Genomic DNA, 20,218 nt, shown 5'->3' with positions numbered 1-20,218 from the left:
GTAACTATTGTAAGTGATGTTTGGTAAAACTATGTGGTACATTGATTAAATGCATTCACACATTTTCTAATTACATATATTTTCTAATTACATATACTGTAACTTGCCTGAAATGTAAATTTGTAAAGTGGCCTCTGTAACATAGTCCACTTTGAGCCAAGTTCCCCTGTGGAAAGTCAATGTTTTCTTCACCACCATCATCATCGCTCTCCTCGTCACCATCACCCTCAAGAGGTTCTGCAATCTGCCGAGCCTTGCAAATGTTGTGCAGTATTGCACAGGCCACGATGACTTTGCAGACTTTATCAGGGGTCAGCCGCACCTCTCCATGGAGGACATGAAAGCGTCTCTTCATTTGGCCAATGCCACGCTCCACAACTGCCCTTGTTCTCTTATGGGCCCTACAGACATAATTAAACATTATACATTATGTACATTATTTGATGGAAATATCTAGGATAATCCAACATGCAATTTACATTTTATGTCCATGCATAATTCTATATTGTTTGGGTTACCTGTTGTAGTTTAGTTGCGGCCCTTGGTGTGGCTGGAGGTAAGGTGTTAGGAGCCATGGTTTGCATGGGTAGCCACTGTCCCCTAACAAGTGGCAATTGGCTGGCACATAATGTCCCTCGAAAAGCTGTCTGAGACCACTCTCAGAGAGCATTCTGGCATCATGTGTTGAGCCTGGCCATTTAGCAACAATGTCTAAAATTTTGTAGTCAGCACTGAAAACAAGCTGAACATTGATGCTGTGAAATCTTTTCCTGTTCACAAAGATGGCTTCATCTTCTGATGGTGCAATTATTCTGACATGTGTCCCATCAATTACACCCACAACACCAGGGAATCCTGCAATGTCCATAAATGCCCTTTTGTGGGCTTGCAAAGTGCGGGCATCCAGTGGAAATTTAACAAATTGTGTCACAATGTGAGGTTGTGACAATGCTGTCAATGTTTGATTGATGACCCTGCTGATGGAGGGTTGTGACAGACCCAAGTCATCACTGCTGCATTGTTGCATTTTCCCTGTTGCCAAATACCTCAAGGTTGTGATTACCTTCATTTCAGGTGATATGGCATTGTGGCGTTGGGTAGGAGAAGTCAGTGCATCTCTAATGAGATCGACCACAAAAACAATGCCGGCGCGATCCAATCTGTAGCGTTTTAATAATTCACCATTTTCCAGTGTTTGGAGAATATCTCTCCTGCCTCTTCCCTCCGCCATTTTGTCCTCTGCTTAGGGAACTCCTAAGCTGCTTAAAAGTCCTCTTCCCTGCTCCTAATAGATCTCACCTTAGGAGCACTCTTAGGAGCTAGGATTCTTTTGGAATAGCTTTTATCTTTACTAGGATCTACTCTTAATTTTTAGGAGAAATTCTAAGAAAACACCAAGATTCTAAGAATTTTCTTAGAATTTGGCCACTAGGAGCAACTCTTTGCACTAAGAATCTTTAGGAATACGGGCCCTGAAACTTTGCACAGAGATGCCTCTCCTTATGAGGAACAAATTTGCCTCAAGAACCCATAACTTCCGGTTATATAGATTTTCCGCCATTTTGAAATTTTTGAAAAACACTTAAAATCGATCTCTTCCTAGGAAGTTTGACTGATCTGCATGAAACTCGGTGAACATAATCTAGGGACCAATATCTAAAGTTCCCTCTTGGCAGAAGTTGGAAAACTTACTAAAACTGAGCTTCTATAAGGCAATGATAATTGCGGAGGGCGTGGCTCATCACATAAAGGTGTATAATATCTCAAGGGTTTCACCGATCACCACGCAACTTTGTAGGCATATGACCACACATAATCTGAGGGGAACCCTCCATTATTGACCCCATCAAACAAAATGGGGGCGCTAGAGAGCTAATTTCTTATCTAGGCCTAACCGCCATATCGATTTTTACTAAACTTGGTAGATATGTAGAACAGGACGCCTCAAGGTGACTGGAGAAATTTAACTCTAATTGGCAACTGGGTGGCGCTACAACAACAGAAAAATGCTTAAAAATGGCTAAAATGCGACCGATCGCTGTGGCTCCCCCTGTGGACCAATGTTGTTGTTTTTTTCTAATTTTTGGTATGACTAAGTCATGGTATGGTATGCTGTACATAATCACGGAAACTGTCAGTGTGTCACTCTGTCAGTGAGTCATTCTGTCTGTCCCACGTTTTTCTACTCACTGACGGGGTCAATCTATGTGAAACTGCACATAGGCATTGAGGATTGGCATTGGTAGAAGGTGACAAAGCTACCAATGGGTATGGACTAGTTATTATTATTATTGTTTAAAACTATGAAGAGCAGAGACATTTTCTTTTGATATTTCATGTTAAAGAGAAAAATCATCTGACAACAGCCACAGAACTCTTCAACCACCCTGTCTGCAATTAAATGTTGAAACGGCTTCCTGGATCCTGTGTGTTTGAATGTGCACCCCAACATCAGATGTTCTATGAGCCAGTGGCATAACTATAACTCTTTTCTCAGAAACTTTGTCTGTGTGCTAAGTGTGTGGAACTATGGTGGTTGAAGCAAAAACTCAAAAACAGGAATTGCCCTATCTAGAGCCAGTGTGTGGTTTGTCCCAGGCCCCCAGGAAGTGTGCAAAGCTTTGGAGCCAATTTTCATAGTGGCCAAACAATGTAATTACAACTTCTAAGTCTGTCATGTGATGCCATGGGGCCCCAGAAGATTTTTCCCCATAGACTTACATTGTGAAAGAGACATCTGTAAATCAGTGGATACATCTTTTTGAGCATCACAATCCCTGCAAAGTGACTTGGTCTGATAACACATGGAAAGTCGTCCAATCTTCTAGGTAATTTACCCGCTAGATTTCTCTTTATATTTCTGCCTCTACATGGTGGACTCATTCTAATGTAACAAAAACACAATGATTCTTGGTTTCAGGTGACTATATACTAATGAAAACCTAGTGATGAATATTATATTCCATTCCGGCCAATATATACCCCTGAATCCTACGCATTGGTCCTTTAAGGCACATGGATTTTCAAGTAGCTGTGGGGTATAAGACTCATTAGAGTGAGTTATTTTTACACTAACAAAATTTTCAAAAGAAATATCAAAAAACATACAGACCTATATTGTTTTCCACTTTTACTGTGATCGAGAAGCATGTGAACAGGCCTTATAATTCTGAATGTAACAGCTTAACCTTTGGTGTAACACTACCAAAATTGAAGAATTTTGTTTCAGAATGCTTTAAAATGGTTGGTTTAGCTGGGCCGTCCTTCAGGTTTGGTCTGAGGCAGGTGATTACAGCCCTGTGCTGTATATTGAACAGATGCTCTACATATTCTGTTGTCTCTAATACTCTTTAATCAACCTGGTGCTTGGGCAGTGACAGAGCCAGACACCAACGAACAAAGCTGCCCTTTCACGCCGGCATGATACGCAAGGGTTGTTGTTATAGCTTAACGTTGACCGGCAGCTACAGGGGGAAACTTGGTGGAACAAGAACGGAAGTCAAGGTGGTGAAAGTGCAAGTGGGGCAGGCGGGAGAGGTGATGTATGGCTCCAACATACATCAACTTTCCCTGGGAGAGGGGTGTTTGCTTCCTGTAAGATTGTAAAGCCAAACCCTGTTCTTTTATCCTAGACCAAGCCACGTGATTTTGTAATGCATTTATTTTGAAAGAGACTGTACGTAGACAGTAAATGTCCTGTGAAAAGAGAAGTGTATTTTGAAAGAGGACAATGCATGTAACAGGCAAAAGTTGACACAGCGTCCCAGAACATTGACAACCAACCCACCCAAGGTACCTTGGATGTCATATGTCAGTGTGGAAAGTCCATGGCCAATCGTGGATATGTGACGAGGTTGGAGTGAGAATGTGTTGTTTTAGTACGAAAAATATTTGTGTTGGACGTATAAAGCCGAGCATACACTTATTAGAATTTTGGAGGTGAATCATGGGAAAAGCCTAATTTCCACTACCGTAGTTAGCAAAAAATTAATGTAGACACACTCTTTGTAAATCAATATTTTTGTTTGATCTAATCCTGAATAACAGGGATGTGCACACATTTAAGTTACACAAAATTAATACAGTCTAGGTCTTCCTGTGTTCACTTATTGCATCCAGAATACCAAATTATTCTATTTGCCTGGTCTACTAACACAAAAACACACGTGCACATATCTGCATTCATGCAAACCTACAAACTCACACAAATCCTCACCAGCAGCAGGGGTCCAAATCAAGCTGATGTTCCCCTTTGATTTTTTTCCAAGGGAGGCTTGCTTGGATTTGACTCTGCAAAGTCAGAGTGGAGCAGCTAGTTGGAGGGTAGTGGGAGACAAGGCGTTTTTTTTTTTTGTGCGTATTATAATTTAGGGAAGGATGTGTGTATATGTGAGAGGCGGTAATCTCCCCCTCTGTGTATCTATCTTTCAGTCTTTCAATCTCTCTTCAAATTCAACACACAGCACAACTCTGCGGGGGGAAAAAAAGAAAAAAAGTCAAAGCAACACTGTCGTCTAGTTATGCAAAATCAGCAGAGTATAGTATTTGTAAACCCGGGCTAGCTGTTCAAACAAAGCATGATTATATATCTCGCCTCCACGCTCTCCTCTGTCCTCCTTTTCCCATTTTTCCAGGTGAGAAGATTATGGAGCTGGGTTGTGTCATTTTGCTCAAATTGCACACACCTGACAGTGCGGCGTATGTGTGTGTGTATAGCTGGTACAGTACTGTATGTTTGCATTTCCGCCTGTGTTGTGTGAGAGCATGTGGGCATCTGTGGGTGTGCCTGCCACTAACGGGAGCATCGGCGGTGAAAGGTTGGCCTTCGGTGGCGGTGGACCTCTAATTTGTTCCGCCACGGCAGAAGTCGGCTAATGCAGCACACCTGCTATCCCTGTACCATCATTAGCTGGTGCAGAACGGCAAAAAGGTCAAACATAAACAGAGAGATCACAGAGAGGGAGAGAGAAACACAGACTGAATGAGAAAGAAGAAAAGAGTGTGTGTGTGTGCATGAGAGAGATAGCGGGAGAGAGATGAGCGCTAATGTGGGGATGATGAGTGGGCGTGGGCTGCCCAGGCACGGAGCGATGCATGATGGGAACACTTCACACACCCGGGGCGCCTGCCTCTGATCTTGGCAAACAAGCCCCCAACACGTAGGCACCATTGCTGCACACCTGTACACACATACACAACAACGAACCACTCTCATACAAACTGAGTGGCGTGTATCGCTGAGTGAGATCTGCGAGAAATCCTACACAGTCAGCTGTGCAGATGTGAAACCATTTATTTCCATTAAATCTGACACAAAGTGAAGAAGCAGCAATGACGGCAGTGTAAATGAAAAAAAAACAAAAACCATCCCATCCATCATCATCCATCCTAAAACCCATACGCTTGCTTTCTGGAAAAGACTGCATCAAGAGATTGGAGAAATGCTTGGGTTAGAGTTGAACTATATTTCCCAGGGTTCCCTCTATGGAGGAAGATGCTACTTACTTTCTTTCTTTCTTTGAAGACATTGTGGGGACTACAATGTTCAAAGCAAGAGGATCAAAAGCAAGCAACACTGTCGGTGAAGCCATAAATTGTTTCACTTACAGCTTTTCATGGACGGATAAAACCCCATTACGACAGCCAGTACTGTATCGCTTTTAATGTTCTTGGGAGCTGTAGTTTTTTGTCTCTGTTCACAAAGCAATCACTGTTTAACTCTGTTAAAATCATAGGTTTCAGTTTCGACAATAAATTAGTGACAGTAAAAGACGGCACTTCTATAGTTATTCTGCCCTCCCTGAACGTTGGTGTTTAGTTTGGCAGATAGGTATACAGTCCTTTAAATGAGTGACAAAGATTTCCAGGTCTGGTCTGAAGTTTATTGCCTCCTACATAAAGGCACTGTAAAACTACATAAAACACACAAAAAAGAGACCATTAGGTCATGTTAAATCACAAACATATTCAGCACATTATTCGGCATAGTTACAATCAGTAACTCAAAATATAGCTGGCATTAGTGCTAATAGTGCTTTTCTAGTGTTCCGACTACTCAAAGCGCTTTTACAGTCCATGTCACATTCACCCATTCACACACTGGTGGGCGAAGCTACCATATAAGGTGCCACCTGCAGCTCAGTAACTATTCACTTGCTCTCACAAACCAGTGCAACAGATATTGGGAGAAATTTACCCAAGTATACTTTGACATGCGGACTGGAGGGGCCAGGGATTGAACTGCCACTCTTCGGATTAGTGGACGACCTGCTCTATATCTGTGCCATAGCTGGCAGAGCCATTTCATTGTGTTGGTGCCTTGGAGTTGACACATGTAAATAAATCGAACCTTTTCAGTTTCGAGATATGTTTTGCAAAATATGGTGTTGGTGTTTCCATGAAACTTTGTTACTGTAAATGCGTGGTCGACAGCTTGTGCTGCCCGCCCCACAAAACTTCTCTTCAGTCATCATGTGTAACTTTGCTGGCTGTACCAAACTCAGAATTATGGCAGTCAAATGAGGTTCAGCCCTCTAATACAAATATTCAATGATTCTTTTTTTTTTAGTTTCCATGTAAAATTTTAAAGTTTAAACAGGTCGATGAATCGGAATTTTTTTTTGCCGACACTCCATATCAAACAAAAGCCAGAGCATGTGTCATATTAAGTTGTTGTTCTCTTCTAAGCAGAAGAGAGAAGATAAAGCAATCTCATGGACTTTCCACGTCAAGATACAATGTGCAAGGTACCCCTGGGATGCCGTGTGAAATTGAGCCTGCGTACAGTCTCTTTCAAAATAAACACACCACAATTCTACTCTGACTTCCGGCGCCTTTTGTTGTTGTCCTGCCGCGTTTCTTCCTGATGCCACTGATCATGCCGACGTGAAAGGATGGCTTTTTTCGCCATAGCTCACCGACTAAGCGCTGGATTTTGATGACTTTGGAGTGAGACCAGGTTGTACTTTGTTCTTTTATAAAGACAAATGAAAGAACTGCTGAATGACAGATTGCATCTAGAGACAAAGTCCTTCCCTCTTACATTGGACCACCATGGGACCTCATTTCAGAAAAACAAAAACGTGTACAGTAGTTAACAGCAAGGGAGAAATGATTTTTTAACCCTTTTGAAGTGGCCCATGAGTTACACATGATGTTCAAAATATATTTGTACAAGTCAAGAAAGTTGCAGGTAAACTGTTGAAATTTAAGGCTACACAAGTCGCTTGAGTGACATCATAAAAGACCTAAAGTGGCTGGATAAAACACACCAGGTAAGAGAACTGGCTGGCTAGCTGGTGAAGATGACATACTGTATGTATATTATATTATCCTTTTTGGAACTGACAAACATCCTTTGTGTGATCCACCCATCCATCCATCCATTTTCAATCGCTTATCCAAAGCTGGGTTGCGGGGGCAGCAGGCCAAGCAAAGTGTTCCACACGTTCCTCTCCCCAGCAACACTTTCCAGCTCCACCTAAAGGAACCCTAAGGCATTCCCAGGCCAGAGGAGATATGTAATCCCTCCAGTGTGTTCTGCCAACACATTCTCACTCTGACCTCGTCACATATTAACATTTGGTCATGAACTTCCCACGTCTAGATATGACGTGCAAGTTACCCTGGGTGCGATTGTTGTTGATGTTCTGGGACGCCGTGTCAAGTTCTGCCTGTTACATCCATTGTCTTCATTCAAAATACACAGGAAATTTAACATTTACATTAACATAAATGCACTACGTTGGTAGGCCTACAACACAGCGAATTGGTGTTTTTTTTTTCCTTCAGGCAACAACAGCGCATGGTTAGATTTCGGAAAAAAGAACAGGGTTTTTGGCTTTAGAATCTTCCGGGACATGAACTCTGCTCTCTTGGGTGAAAGCCGATTATTGTTGGACCCATCCACCACCCCTCCCACCTGACCCAGTCGGATTTTTGACTTTAGTCCTTGTCCCGCTGCTTTTCGCCCTGATGCTGCTGGGTGCCATTAAACTATAACGGCAACCAGCCGCGTATCTGCCAACATTAAAAGACACCTTTTTTTCCGTTGGTTTCTGATGCCTCCTATGAGTAGGATGTGCAAGGAACACCTCTCACAGGAGGCGCCCAGGATCTGATCAGATGCCCTAACTACCTTAACTGACCCATTTCGACGAGCAGCAGTTCTACTCCGAGCTCCCTCAGGATGTCCAAGCTTCTTACCCTAACCTATGTCTTAGGATGAGCCCAGCCAACCTCCTGAGGAAACTCATTTCGGCCTCTTGTATCCGTGATCTCATTCGCAGATACCAGCAGACCTGTGTGTAAATCGTAGCACAAGTCAAACTGAATCAAACATGTATTTGTGTCTTGCTGTTGACCACAAAATAAGATCACATGGGGGGACATCAAAAGGGGAGCGACTTCTAAGTGATGTCATGACTTTGTTTCTCTATATTGCAACTCTTGACATACAGTAAAACCCTTCCCTGACTTAAAAACAAGTCATCACATTTATACATGAGGTAAGGAGGGACAAAAACTCCCCTGACTGCGCTTGGCTTGACTTGCACACATATAGTGTACACACTTGCAATATATACACACATACACAAAGAGCTGAGAATGAGAAAAAACGCTGTCTCCCCATACCTGGCTGCGAGGTAATTAATCGCTGTGGTATTTAGGAGTGTTCGACTAGACAAATATGACAGAGACAGGGACAATTAGTTTGGCTGTTTAAGCTACATTAACTCTCTCAGCTATTACACCCCAGTGCCAAAGCATAAGTCCTCCCATAGGAAGGCAGCGCTGCGATCGCCGCTCATCGACTGTGGAGGAACTAAAAGGAGGCAAAAAAAAAAAAAGCATGAGGGGAGGGTTGTTTGTTGTGAGGCATAATTGGGAATAAATTTCAATTATCTGCTGTGTCACTTTCTGAGGTGTGTTTCTTGCATTTCTTTGCAGGTATATGAGAGGAAGTTGTGAATTAGCTTGTGGATAGTAGCAAGCAAAGCTGTTTGGCTTGCATCTCTAAAATGGGGCCATTTTGGAGGATGTAGTTTGAGGCACTGTTGAACTGTACTGCAATGTAGAGACAGGTGTTTGTATTATTTTTACCACCCCATTTATATCTGTTAGGGTGGCCTACATTTACTGCAAATTCAACTAAACCTGAGTCCTTAAATGCCACCAAATAGGACTTGAAATGTAATTGAAAAGCCCTCCAATGTAGAAACCCCTGTAACAGATTGACCAGTGCAGAGAGACACAATTACAATTTCCACAGTTCACCCACAGACAGATGAAGTCAGTCCCAGCATGGAAGTGGCTGCTGTTGGACTGGTCCGACGGCTGACCTCTGCTCTCCTGGTGGAAATGAATGAGAGCGGAATGATGATGCAGTGTCATCGAGCAGGTCAGGGTGAGGACAATGCATCGCATCTGACTCAGTGGTATCTATATAGACTCACTTAACACGGACACGTGGAGAAGCAATGAGACATCAAATAAAAGTCTTATTAAATATTCATCAGTTTGAGTCATCTGCACTTTAAAGACACATTTGTGTACCTTTTTGTCTGGGGCTGTTTTTCAAGATTTGTTCCAATTAAAGGAAATGTTATGGTGCAACATGCAGTATTTTAGAAAACAGTGTGCCTCCAACTTTTTAAGACACTTTCCTGTTTAAACATGACAATACCAAAGAAATTGTATCCCCAGTGTGGTGTCCAAGAACTTACACTACCTTCAAATGCTGGTTAATTTGACAGACTCTAGTAATTTGATTCATTGTCTAATAAAATCTAAATATCTATCTATCTATCAATACTAAGAGGCTGGGTCTGAAATTAGCACCTGCCACCCGCCAAATGCAAGTAAATTGTTGGCAGAGGCGTGTAAAATTGTCTAGAAAGGCAAAACAGAAATCCACATCGTAACTGTGATGTAAGAGCCATGCGATTGGCTGTAGAACCTTATTTGTTTGTGTTTGAAACCAAGTGACTTTTGAGTTATTTTAAGGCACGTCATCCCTATGTTTCTTGTCCACAACCTAACCTACGTAACTTTACTTGCCTAAACCTAACCTTACCCAACTTTGCGCTAAGTACGTAACTTCATGTCAAGTACATAATGTAATGACGCCAAACCATATTTCTTTCCTAAAGCTAACCCATGTAACTTTATGTAAGGTACATAACTTTACCTTAGGCATGTAACATGATTACACCCAACCATGTTTCATTTTCTAAATCTAACCTATGCAACATTACTTGCCTAAATTCAACACAAGTAACTTTACGTTAAGTACATAATATGATGACGCCCAAGAATGTTTCTTCCTCCAAACCTAACCTATGTAACTTTACTTGGCTAAACCTAACCTTACCTAACATTGCGCTAAGTACATAACTTCATGTCAAGTACATAATGTGATGATACCAAGTCAGATAAGGTAATGGGTGACAGTAATGCTTAAGATAACAGTCAGGTCACCAAAAGGCCTAAAAGAGGCCTCGAGTTCAGGCTGCTAGACCTTTGTTGTGAATGTACTCCATCCCAGGAAGGGAGATTGCCCTGTGCACCAGGCTTAACAGATGAGAGTCTGTTGTTAGATATGTACATTTTGTAAGAGACAGTCGTGGTGATTTAGGGTGAGCCAGGAAAGCATGCTTGCTTTCCTGGCTCACCCTAAATCACCACGACTGTCTCACCAGCCAAACTAATATGACTATGGGTTCAGTGAAAACTAAGCATTCTTTATATATATATATATAAAAAAAAAGAGTCCGAACCATTTTCTGGAAGCTCTCTTTAGTGACTGAATACACGGGAATCATGTGTAGCAATATGGTACGTTATAGCGTTTGTAATGTCTTTGTACCTGCTGGACGTTGATTGGTATGGCATTATGCTACTGAATGCATCAGCAATCCGACCTTGCTTGGGCTTGACACAGGAGGCCCCAGATGTCCCTGCCGTGTCTTTTATTGCAAGGCACTGTTCATACAGCACTCGGTAGTGTTGTCATGGTACCAAAATTGGGACCCACGGTACGATACCAGTGAAAGTATCACGGTTCTGAGTAGTATCACAATACCACAGCAAAAATGAGGCAGATGTGCCTTTTGTCATTTATAAAAAGATAAATCATTTTTCTATAATACATCAATGATATTTCAATGGAATAAATTACTTATTGACTTATTCATACTTCAAAAACAGCATCAATAAGTGATTAACATAGGGGGGATCAAAATAAAATAAATAAATAAAATAAAAATCAACCAGCCACCCTCCTCCCCTGACAAGTAAAGAACAGTCCCTTCATAAGTAAAGAACAGTCCCTAAAGTGTGGTGACGTTTGTGGAAATTTGAACGGCTTGTTTCTCCTCTGACACGTCACATACCTGTGTGCCGTGCCACGGCTCGGCTGTTCAGGTACTACTGGGCAGTCATGATACCAACTTATTCACCTGGAGCCGGGCTTCTTGGTCGCCGATAGCCTCCCATCACCAGGCTCTTCACGTACGGCGAAACGCCGGTAAACCACGTTATCTTGCGCCGGCCATTGCGCTCCGCCGTATTCCCGTCTGTGACCCCCATTCAACCAACAACCAGTAGGTTTCGCCTTTCGTTTCTGCTGCTGGTTGAAATCTGTACTCACACAGCGTGCTGAATGATTTATTTTGCTCGAACAAAACTACTTTTAGTTGCAAATGTGTTGTGTGTACTAGCAAGTTGCAAGTTCAAGGGGATGTTTGTGATTGGCTAGCTTTGCTGTCAATCCAAGGCAAGGCAAGCAGGAAATGAGGTTTGTGATTGGCTGGCCTTAGCTGTACATTTAGGGCAAGCGTAAAAAGGATGTTTGTGATTGGCTGAGCTGTACATGCAGGTCAAGCTGGGGAAACTCATGGGGAAATTATATCGTCAATATCGTTGCCTTTTGGGATATTAAGATCTTGCATGTTCATATCTTGGTATAGATACGATAATGATATATCGTTCAGCCCTAATACAGGGCCACTGACCAAGCATTGGTATTTAACAAGATGGGACTAAGAATGTGTTGTTCCCAACATAAACAGGCCCATTTATGTATGTGCATGCATTTGTACAGAACCCTCCCTCCCCTGACAAACAGGGCTCCCCTGAAAGGCACGCTGTAATTCGTACACTGGAATTTTCCAGTGGTGGAAGAAGTAAAAGTAAAAATACTCTGTTACAACTTACAAGTGGCATTCAAAATCTTACTCAAGAAAAAGTACATAAGTATTAGCATCAAAATATACTTAAAGTACTGATATGGCTCATTTGAGAATAATATATACTATATTATTGGATAAAATCATTGTTGCTTTAATGTGTTCATCACTTTAATGTTGTTGCTGGTAAGGTGGGGATTAAACATTGAATGATATCATTCTTTCCATTAGAAAGATTTAAAAAAGTGGCAGATGAAAGTTATGAGGGGCAGACAAAACCGATCCTGGACACAGTGGCAGGTGTTAAAAAAAAACCTAATAATAATAATTTCAGACCTCACTCAGAGGCTTTCCCAGCCTGATAAGAGGTATTCAATTTAAGGATGTCGAATATCACCAAAATATTAAGATATTCTTATTTCTATTAGTCTTACAATCCATATTTGCTGGCGCCAAACACCAATTACATGGTGGCTCTGCCACCATCTTATCCGCCCTACTGGCACACATGGAGAGATCACACAGACTGAGCTTTCTCTGTTGTTGGACACTGCAGTTGAATTTTAACAAAGCAGTGGTTTTCCTTTATGTTCTCTGCATGTAAATTAAGCTCAAGATCAATTTGAATCTGTGAGTAGATGTATGGCTGCTGAACTCACTTCTATGTTATATTTGCCCACTTTGCACCCCCTGTACGAGGGGAGAAATGGTTGAGTCCATTACCCTGTGCTGACCTCGTTCTGAGCTGGTAGTTGGCCACTTATCATCAAAATGGGGGGTGAGGCGACAAAAAAGGGACCCTTGCCAAGCCCTCCAAAAAGTTAGCAACTCATGTGGCACTCTAAACAACAAAACAATGATTGCTCTCTTGTCCGTATTGCCGGCGCTGTGAGGCAGCGGTGCCAAGACTCTTGTGGAAAATTCAAAACAAGTGGGTGTTTGACAAGTAGCGACAAACACATTAACGCCAAGGTGGGAGAAATGGTAGCTCAGTGGCAGAGTGCTGGTCAGCACATGTTTTTGTACCATTTTGCATTCGATCAATCTGGATTGATCCTGTGATGCTGGATGTTTGTGGAGAAACTTGCATGGGGAAACGTGTTCCTCTGACAACTTTAAAACCTGTTATCTGCAAATAATACTAACTACCTGATAATTATGCTGTCAGCAACACCACAATTGTCTTCCTTCACCCACAATAACAGAGACATTAAAACGGTTTGGTGAGCTTCGATGACATGATGGAGCAGCTGTCATCACAGGGAAAACACAGCATTTGTTTATTCATTTGGCCTGGCTGCGTCGGCCTCAGTGATTGGCCATCGTCACGGTGTGGTGATTAGGACCGGCTTACAGCAGGAACCAGAGATGGCATGGTGGGTAGGATTTCACATACTCTGGCCTGGAGGGTTGAGCACATTCTGCCCTCCATCCTCATCCAGGGAACAAGGGCCTTCAGGACAAGCTGAGAGAACAAGGTTGAGGATAAAAGAGGAGGAAGAAAGCCCAGGAGTGGTGGTAAGATTATAAGAGTGACAGACAGAGGGAAGGTAGAGTGGAGAGAAGATTCAAACCTCCTCTTGCCTCCAGCCCTTTCATACCAACTGTACCTCCAGCCCCTCCCTCAGCACCCTGACTCCTTCTCTAGGCCTCACACCCTGCAGCCTGCCTCTGAGAAGATTTCCTCCATCCCTAATCAACTTCAACTGATGCGAGTACAACAGAATTCAAGAATTTGCTTCCTGTTACGGTGCAAACTGTGCAGGTTGTTCTCATGCACTGATCGTACTTATACCTATGAAAAGTAATGCACCACAATTTGTATACAACCATGAGCTGGTAATTAGAGTATAACCCACCAAAGTCTCCTCTCAATCATGAAAAAAAAGGTTGATGACGAAAAATTTTTGTCGTAGTTTTCGTTATTAAATTAACACTGTAACTCACACTATCAAGAAGGCTGCAATCATGTGACCAATGACAGAAATAAAGGAACTAGTATTCAAGGAGGCAGGTTTGGGTGGATGGGTCACAAAATACAAGATTTGCCCCCCCCAGAAGACACATGTTAGGAACTGTGTGAAAGCAAGTGAGCTCATTATTATTTAAGTGAAGAGCTATTTTAAGGCCCGTCATCACCATGTTTCTTTTCCTAAGCCTAACCTAGGTAATTTTACATTAACCCTTTGAAACTTGGAGCGAAATCACTTTTGATGAAATTGGTGTAATTTCTTTCAAAAACATGGTAAAAAGGCAATGAACAACTTGGAAAGAAATGTCCCACAAATTGCAAATAAAAAGTATGTAACCTTCGTAACTTTATGTTAAGTGCATAACTCATATATGTAACGTAATTCGTGGGGCACTTTTTTGTTAGATATCATGCAAACTGTTGTATGAAGGTTTGTTGAACTATGGCTAATTACAGCCAACCTGCAATCCACCTTGTAATGACTCCATTTTGTGGCCTGTACCCCAAAGCCACTCTTTTCAATGCACACGTACACAAGGTGTGCTCAAAAAGCAAGAGTGACACCCTTGCAGCACGCAAGTGTTCCCAAAGTTTTTCAGGGCGAGATAAACAAAATTCAACCTTTGGAACGCAGCAACATGCACCGTATGTCACGTGGCGAGAAACAACCAATCACAGCCTGTAGATACCTTGCCTTTTTTCTGCAAAAATCAGTCCATGAGAAATAGTGTTGGCTACCATTCATACAGTAAACAATACCGGTCTAGCTGCAGGCACCTCAAATCCGATAACCTTATTCTTTAGTCTTCTAACAAGAATGGAATTTTTGAACAAGCTGTAGTGACAAGCAATTCTGCTTCTCTGCTCGTTTCTAATCACACATCGAGTGTCTCTGTCTGTGTGTGTAAGCTCCATCATCTCTGACGATGCCGGGAAGCTGGCCATGGAGTTCCATGGGCAGTTTCCTGGCTCCGAGGTGCTTGACAGCTGCTTCTACATCCTGTCTGAACCCAGTGTTCTCACCCAGGTGTGGTCTTAGGTACTGAGATTTTACACGTCGATTGATTTAACGTGAATTGGTACTCTGTGTTATGGTTTGTATTCAGTTAGTATCCTTAAAAGTAGTGAGTTCAGAACCCAATCCAAATGATAAGTACAGAAAAGAAGTGGATCATTTTAGTGCAGGGCTACCAAGAGCTTTACATCCATCAAATGGACAACATTTCAGGCCTAATACATACTTCAAACACAACGCCTGAAAAAAGATCAGAAAGGTCTCTTTGCAACTTCAGGCACAACATGCCTCCATGCCCTTGAGAGGTGGCACCTAGGCAGATAAAGATGTGGCACATGTCCTGGCCCTTTCTAACAATCTCATGCACTTCCACACCTCCAGCCTCAACACCACCCCAACTCTTCCAGCTCCTTCCTACATTCCCAAACCCTTCCTCAGCCTCCCTCCTTCATCTCTTCCACTCTTCTGCTCCCTTCCCCAGCCGTAACCCCACCTTCAAATCCCTTCATCCAGCCTCCTCCAGCCCCACCCCGAGCCTGATCCCCCCTGGCTCAGCCTCTCTCTGGGCTACAGGCTACTCAGCAGGGGGTGGGGCAGGTATCTGCAGTGCAGCGTGCTGCGCCTGGTGCTCAGGGCGGCTCTCCGGGGTGAAAAGCCGGCAGGGCTCTGATGAGCTCAGGGTGTCATCCTCATCTTCCACCAACCCAGCGAAATGAAAGGAATGAGGGGAAGAGAGAGGGAGAGGAAATGAAGGGGGGAGAGAGGGAATGGTTGAGTGAATAGGCGTGCGTTGTAAATCTTCACAGCAGCAACATGCAACCGTGGAGAAGGGAGGGTGACGAGTGGGTGATGGAGAACGGCAGGCAGGAAGGAGAAGAGAGAGGGAGAGATGGCGCAGAATGGGGAGCGGATTTGCCTCACTCACTTAATGCACTGCTTATGACAGCTAAAGGGGAAAGTGCGCTGGAAATTGGTGAGGAGGAATTACCAGTGTTATACCGCTTGCCATCTTACAAATGAATACCGTTTAGCCTCGGCATATAAATGAGTGGATTTTGCTTGGAGAGGAAAAGAGAGCGAAAAGAGAGTAGTGGAATGAGAGACACAGGAAGGCAAAGTGGCGGCGCAAGCAATCAGTGGCCGGCGTGTTTTGCGGAGGTGTGTGTGTGTATGCGTTGTGCACACCAAGGTGTGTTTGTGTGCATAACTGCGGGCGTGTGTGTGGCTCAGTGTGAGGCTCTGTGCCGAGCCAGCCGCCTGAAATTATGCAAGCAAGTAACAATGAGCAAATTGAACCTCCGCACGCTGACACACACACACACATACACACACACGCAAGCCCGGCACAAGGTCAGGCTCAAAGACAAGGGAGTAGGGGCGTTTTAGCAGTGGGTGGGAGCGAAAAACAGATCATGATAAATTGGCTCACATTTTACAAAACGCTGCCCTTAATGCACCTCGGCTAGCCATGCCCCCTAGCCCGGCACTGGGGCTGCTTTAATAGCAGCAGCTAGCCATTTGTGATATATGAAAACCAGGCTGTGGCACTAATTGCGCAATTACAAAGCGGAAGCGGTACCGTGTTGTGGCAGCGTGGGGAGGAGAGAGACAGGGAGGCAAGGAGAGGAATAGAGGACTGTGCACAATAATATCCCTCTCTCTTTATTTCTTTTTATCTTTTCCCTCTACCTTTTTTTAATCCTCCCTCCATCCCCCTCGCTGCCTCCTCTGTGTCTCCTTCTCTCCATCACCTTTTTGCAGAGGGCTCTGGCCAACTGAGCTGCGCTCCTGGCATCCCTGTAGTTTATTGAGAGGTAGAGTGAGTGTGCCAGTTTCACTAAACCACAGGGAGCAGAGGAACTGGGAACGAGGGAGCTCCGGAGCATGTGAACATAGTGAAAGTAAGAAAGTGTAGTGAGATAGGAAGGGAGGGGGGGAGTGAGAGGAGAAGGAGGGAGAGAAGGCAAAATTTGTCTTGCGCGTCGATGAAAGGACAATTTATTAGGAGCTGCTCAGGGAGACAGAATATTTTGCCCCAGTGCTTTACGGACTGTCTGGATGAGGAATGGGAGCATATTAGTGCAGTGCTGGGCCCGGGCCTGGGACGGGCTGGGGCCGAGGCTGGAGCAGCAACAACCTGGCACAGCCGCATCACAGTCTGCTGCAAACACCCTTGGGGGTCATGGATCAGGGGCATACAGGGATGGAGGAGGAGGGGGAGTTGCAGTGATGGTGGAGATGAATGTGGGGAAATAAATCCAGATACATCCACAAAACAAGGATCGTCACAAGATTATGAATCTATTCAGGGTTTTTTTAAGCTGTACTGAAAAGTTTACACCATGACATTTGAGAACTTTAAAGCTAAATGTTATTTAACACGATTAACTGTAAACATCATGTACTGTCAGCCTCACATCATCACCATCACCATGACCATCATCAAATTCTTTCCTTCAGATGATTTTATGTCCATTAAAAGGGACAGTTCAGGGTTTTTAGAGTGAGATTGCATGAGGTTCTTATCTATTGTCAGTAACTGGGTTTCCATCCAAATGTATCGCAAATTTTAAGCGAATTTTGTGAAAATGCGCAAAAGAAAATGCGAATTTATGCACATTTCCATTCATTATTGTTTTGCGAGTATTGGGAGTCACCAGGTTGAGCAGAAGGTGGCGCTTCTCATGAAAACTAAAAATGCAAAAGAACACCCGTAGAAGAAGAGGGCGCCGTGAGATGACGTCATTGAGAGTGTCTCGTGTCCACAACTGATGTAAACAATTACCGGCACATCCATGACTACGACGAGATGGAGAGATACCTTGGGAACTTCTTGGCTATTGCGAGAGCTCTCATCACACTCATATCAGCGTTGTCAGCGTAGCCTACATAATGCCGTGATGTCTGTGTTGGTACACCAGGCAGCGCACATGATGCAGTGGTATTCAACACATCCAGTCTATTCAGGTAACTGCTGTTTCACTATTGTGAAATAGCCTACACTCACCTGACACTGGAGTAATTACCTCTCTCTAAGTTCACACTGGTGTGTGTGTGAAGTAGAAGTAGGTTTTGGTAGCCTACGTCATTGTTTATTCACTAAATCTGTTTCCATTGCCAAAAGTTGCATTTTCCAAATATCGATACGCTGACTTTTCCACCCCCTCCAAGCGTAAACACTTTTTTGCGATATTTCAGCCTTTTTTCGAATTTCTGGCGTTTCCATTCAACTTTTTTTTCGCAGTTGTTGAAAATGTGAATAAAAATAGGTGGATGGAAACCCGACTAGTGTATTTCCTACAACAGATGTTGTTGGTACACCCCCAGTTTGGAGAAGCAGACGGGGGGTACCGAAATGTAAGTGAAGCAAGGTACTGCTGTGAATGGGGGCAGCAGCAATACATCTTCTTTAATTTTCTTTCAGACCTAGAGTTGTCTTGCTTTGGTCTGAATCGGGAACTAATTTTGTTACACAGTTACAGAGTTGGTTCATATTCTCACAGCAGCATTTACAAGCTGACCAGATAAAATGCCTTGCATGAGAAAGCTGCTCTTGATTGGTCAGAATTTCCATGGGGGAAAAAATCTAGGAAGTAAACAAAACACTGAAGAAGAGTACACTTGCAAGATAAATGTGACACTTTCTAATGTCACAATGGAGGGACAACTACGCAGGTTGATTTTAGCGCTGCTCATCGTGTACTATATTGCTAGCATTGTTCATTTTACGCAAACCATACAGTTTGAAAACCAGGCACAGCTCCAACTAGAAAACAATGTTTTGATGCATTGGATGCGCTGAATGTGTATATTAAGGCAGTACAGGAAGAGGTGCACATTAATAATCCTCCAGGATTGTAATATGCTCATGTTTAACCCAAACAATGTGTAATGCGACTGCAGTTTGTTCGGATCGAGGTCAGAACATGTCACCACAGACAAACTGCACAAGAGTTTGTTTGTTACCGGACCAAGACAACCTCTTCAAGAAGGCTCTCTGAAGAACCAGACTACATTGTCTCTGACGATAGTGATATTACAGCTTCATTTCCCTGTCAGAAATCACTGTCTGATGGCAAGGTTAAGCAGTGAAAATATTCTAAATATAGTTCACACTTAAACTGATATTGATTTTCTTAGATGGCTAAAATACATTTTGTTGCTGCCTCCATGCACAGCATTACATCGCTTAGCTTCTGTGTTGGTGGATCTGTCTGCTTCTCCGAAGTGGGGGCGTGCCAACTGATATCTACTGTAACACAGTGACTATGGATAAGTGCCTAACACAACCCCACTTGAAAAGATCAAAACCATGCCTTTAAAGCAGATGATTTTGTCTGATTTGTTCAAGCTAGACAAAAGTTGTGCATCTTTTCTAAAACAAGCAACTCCCAATTTCCAACATGCTGCCATGTGCTATAGCAAAGTTTCTGACTAAATGCAAGAACAGACCAGATGAGAGCTGTCCAGCAACAAACTCTGTTTGGTTTACACAAGGCGGTGGAATTATCTCGCAAGCATAAAGCATGTATGCACACTCCCGTGGCGGCGGGGAGATTAAGGAATCCCGCATTGGCCGGCCTGACAGACAGACAGCACAACAGCGGGGGCAGCTCAGCAAACACCACCTGTGCACATCGCAGCGGATAACTATCCCAGGGTAGAACTGACATTAGGATGGTGCTGTAAACATGAGCTGAGCAGGTGTCTCATCAGCCATTAGCAGGGACCAGGCTTTGATTGTGCTTAAGTGAGACAGTATATACAGTATCTCTTTGGGTGTAGGTTTGGTTTCAACACTTGGGGGAGGGGGGCATATGAATTCTGGGGATTTTTTGTGCAGTAATTGGTGCCTTTTCTATGTCAGTTTATGGTGTGAATGTCTATAACCCATTTAATCCCACCGGTAACAATAGTGATTGCAAAAAAGTTTTCAGTTATAAGGCTCTAAGGCTCCCCTTTAACGGGGAAAAAAAATAAAAATAAAAAAAAAAATACTGGAATAATAAACTGTCTCAATTAAATATGTGCAGTGTCACATGT

This window comes from Epinephelus lanceolatus, chromosome 24, assembly GCF_041903045.1.
Source record: "Epinephelus lanceolatus isolate andai-2023 chromosome 24, ASM4190304v1, whole genome shotgun sequence".
Lineage (NCBI taxonomy): Eukaryota > Metazoa > Chordata > Actinopteri > Perciformes > Serranidae > Epinephelus > Epinephelus lanceolatus.
Note: the sequence above shows the minus strand (reverse complement) of the source record.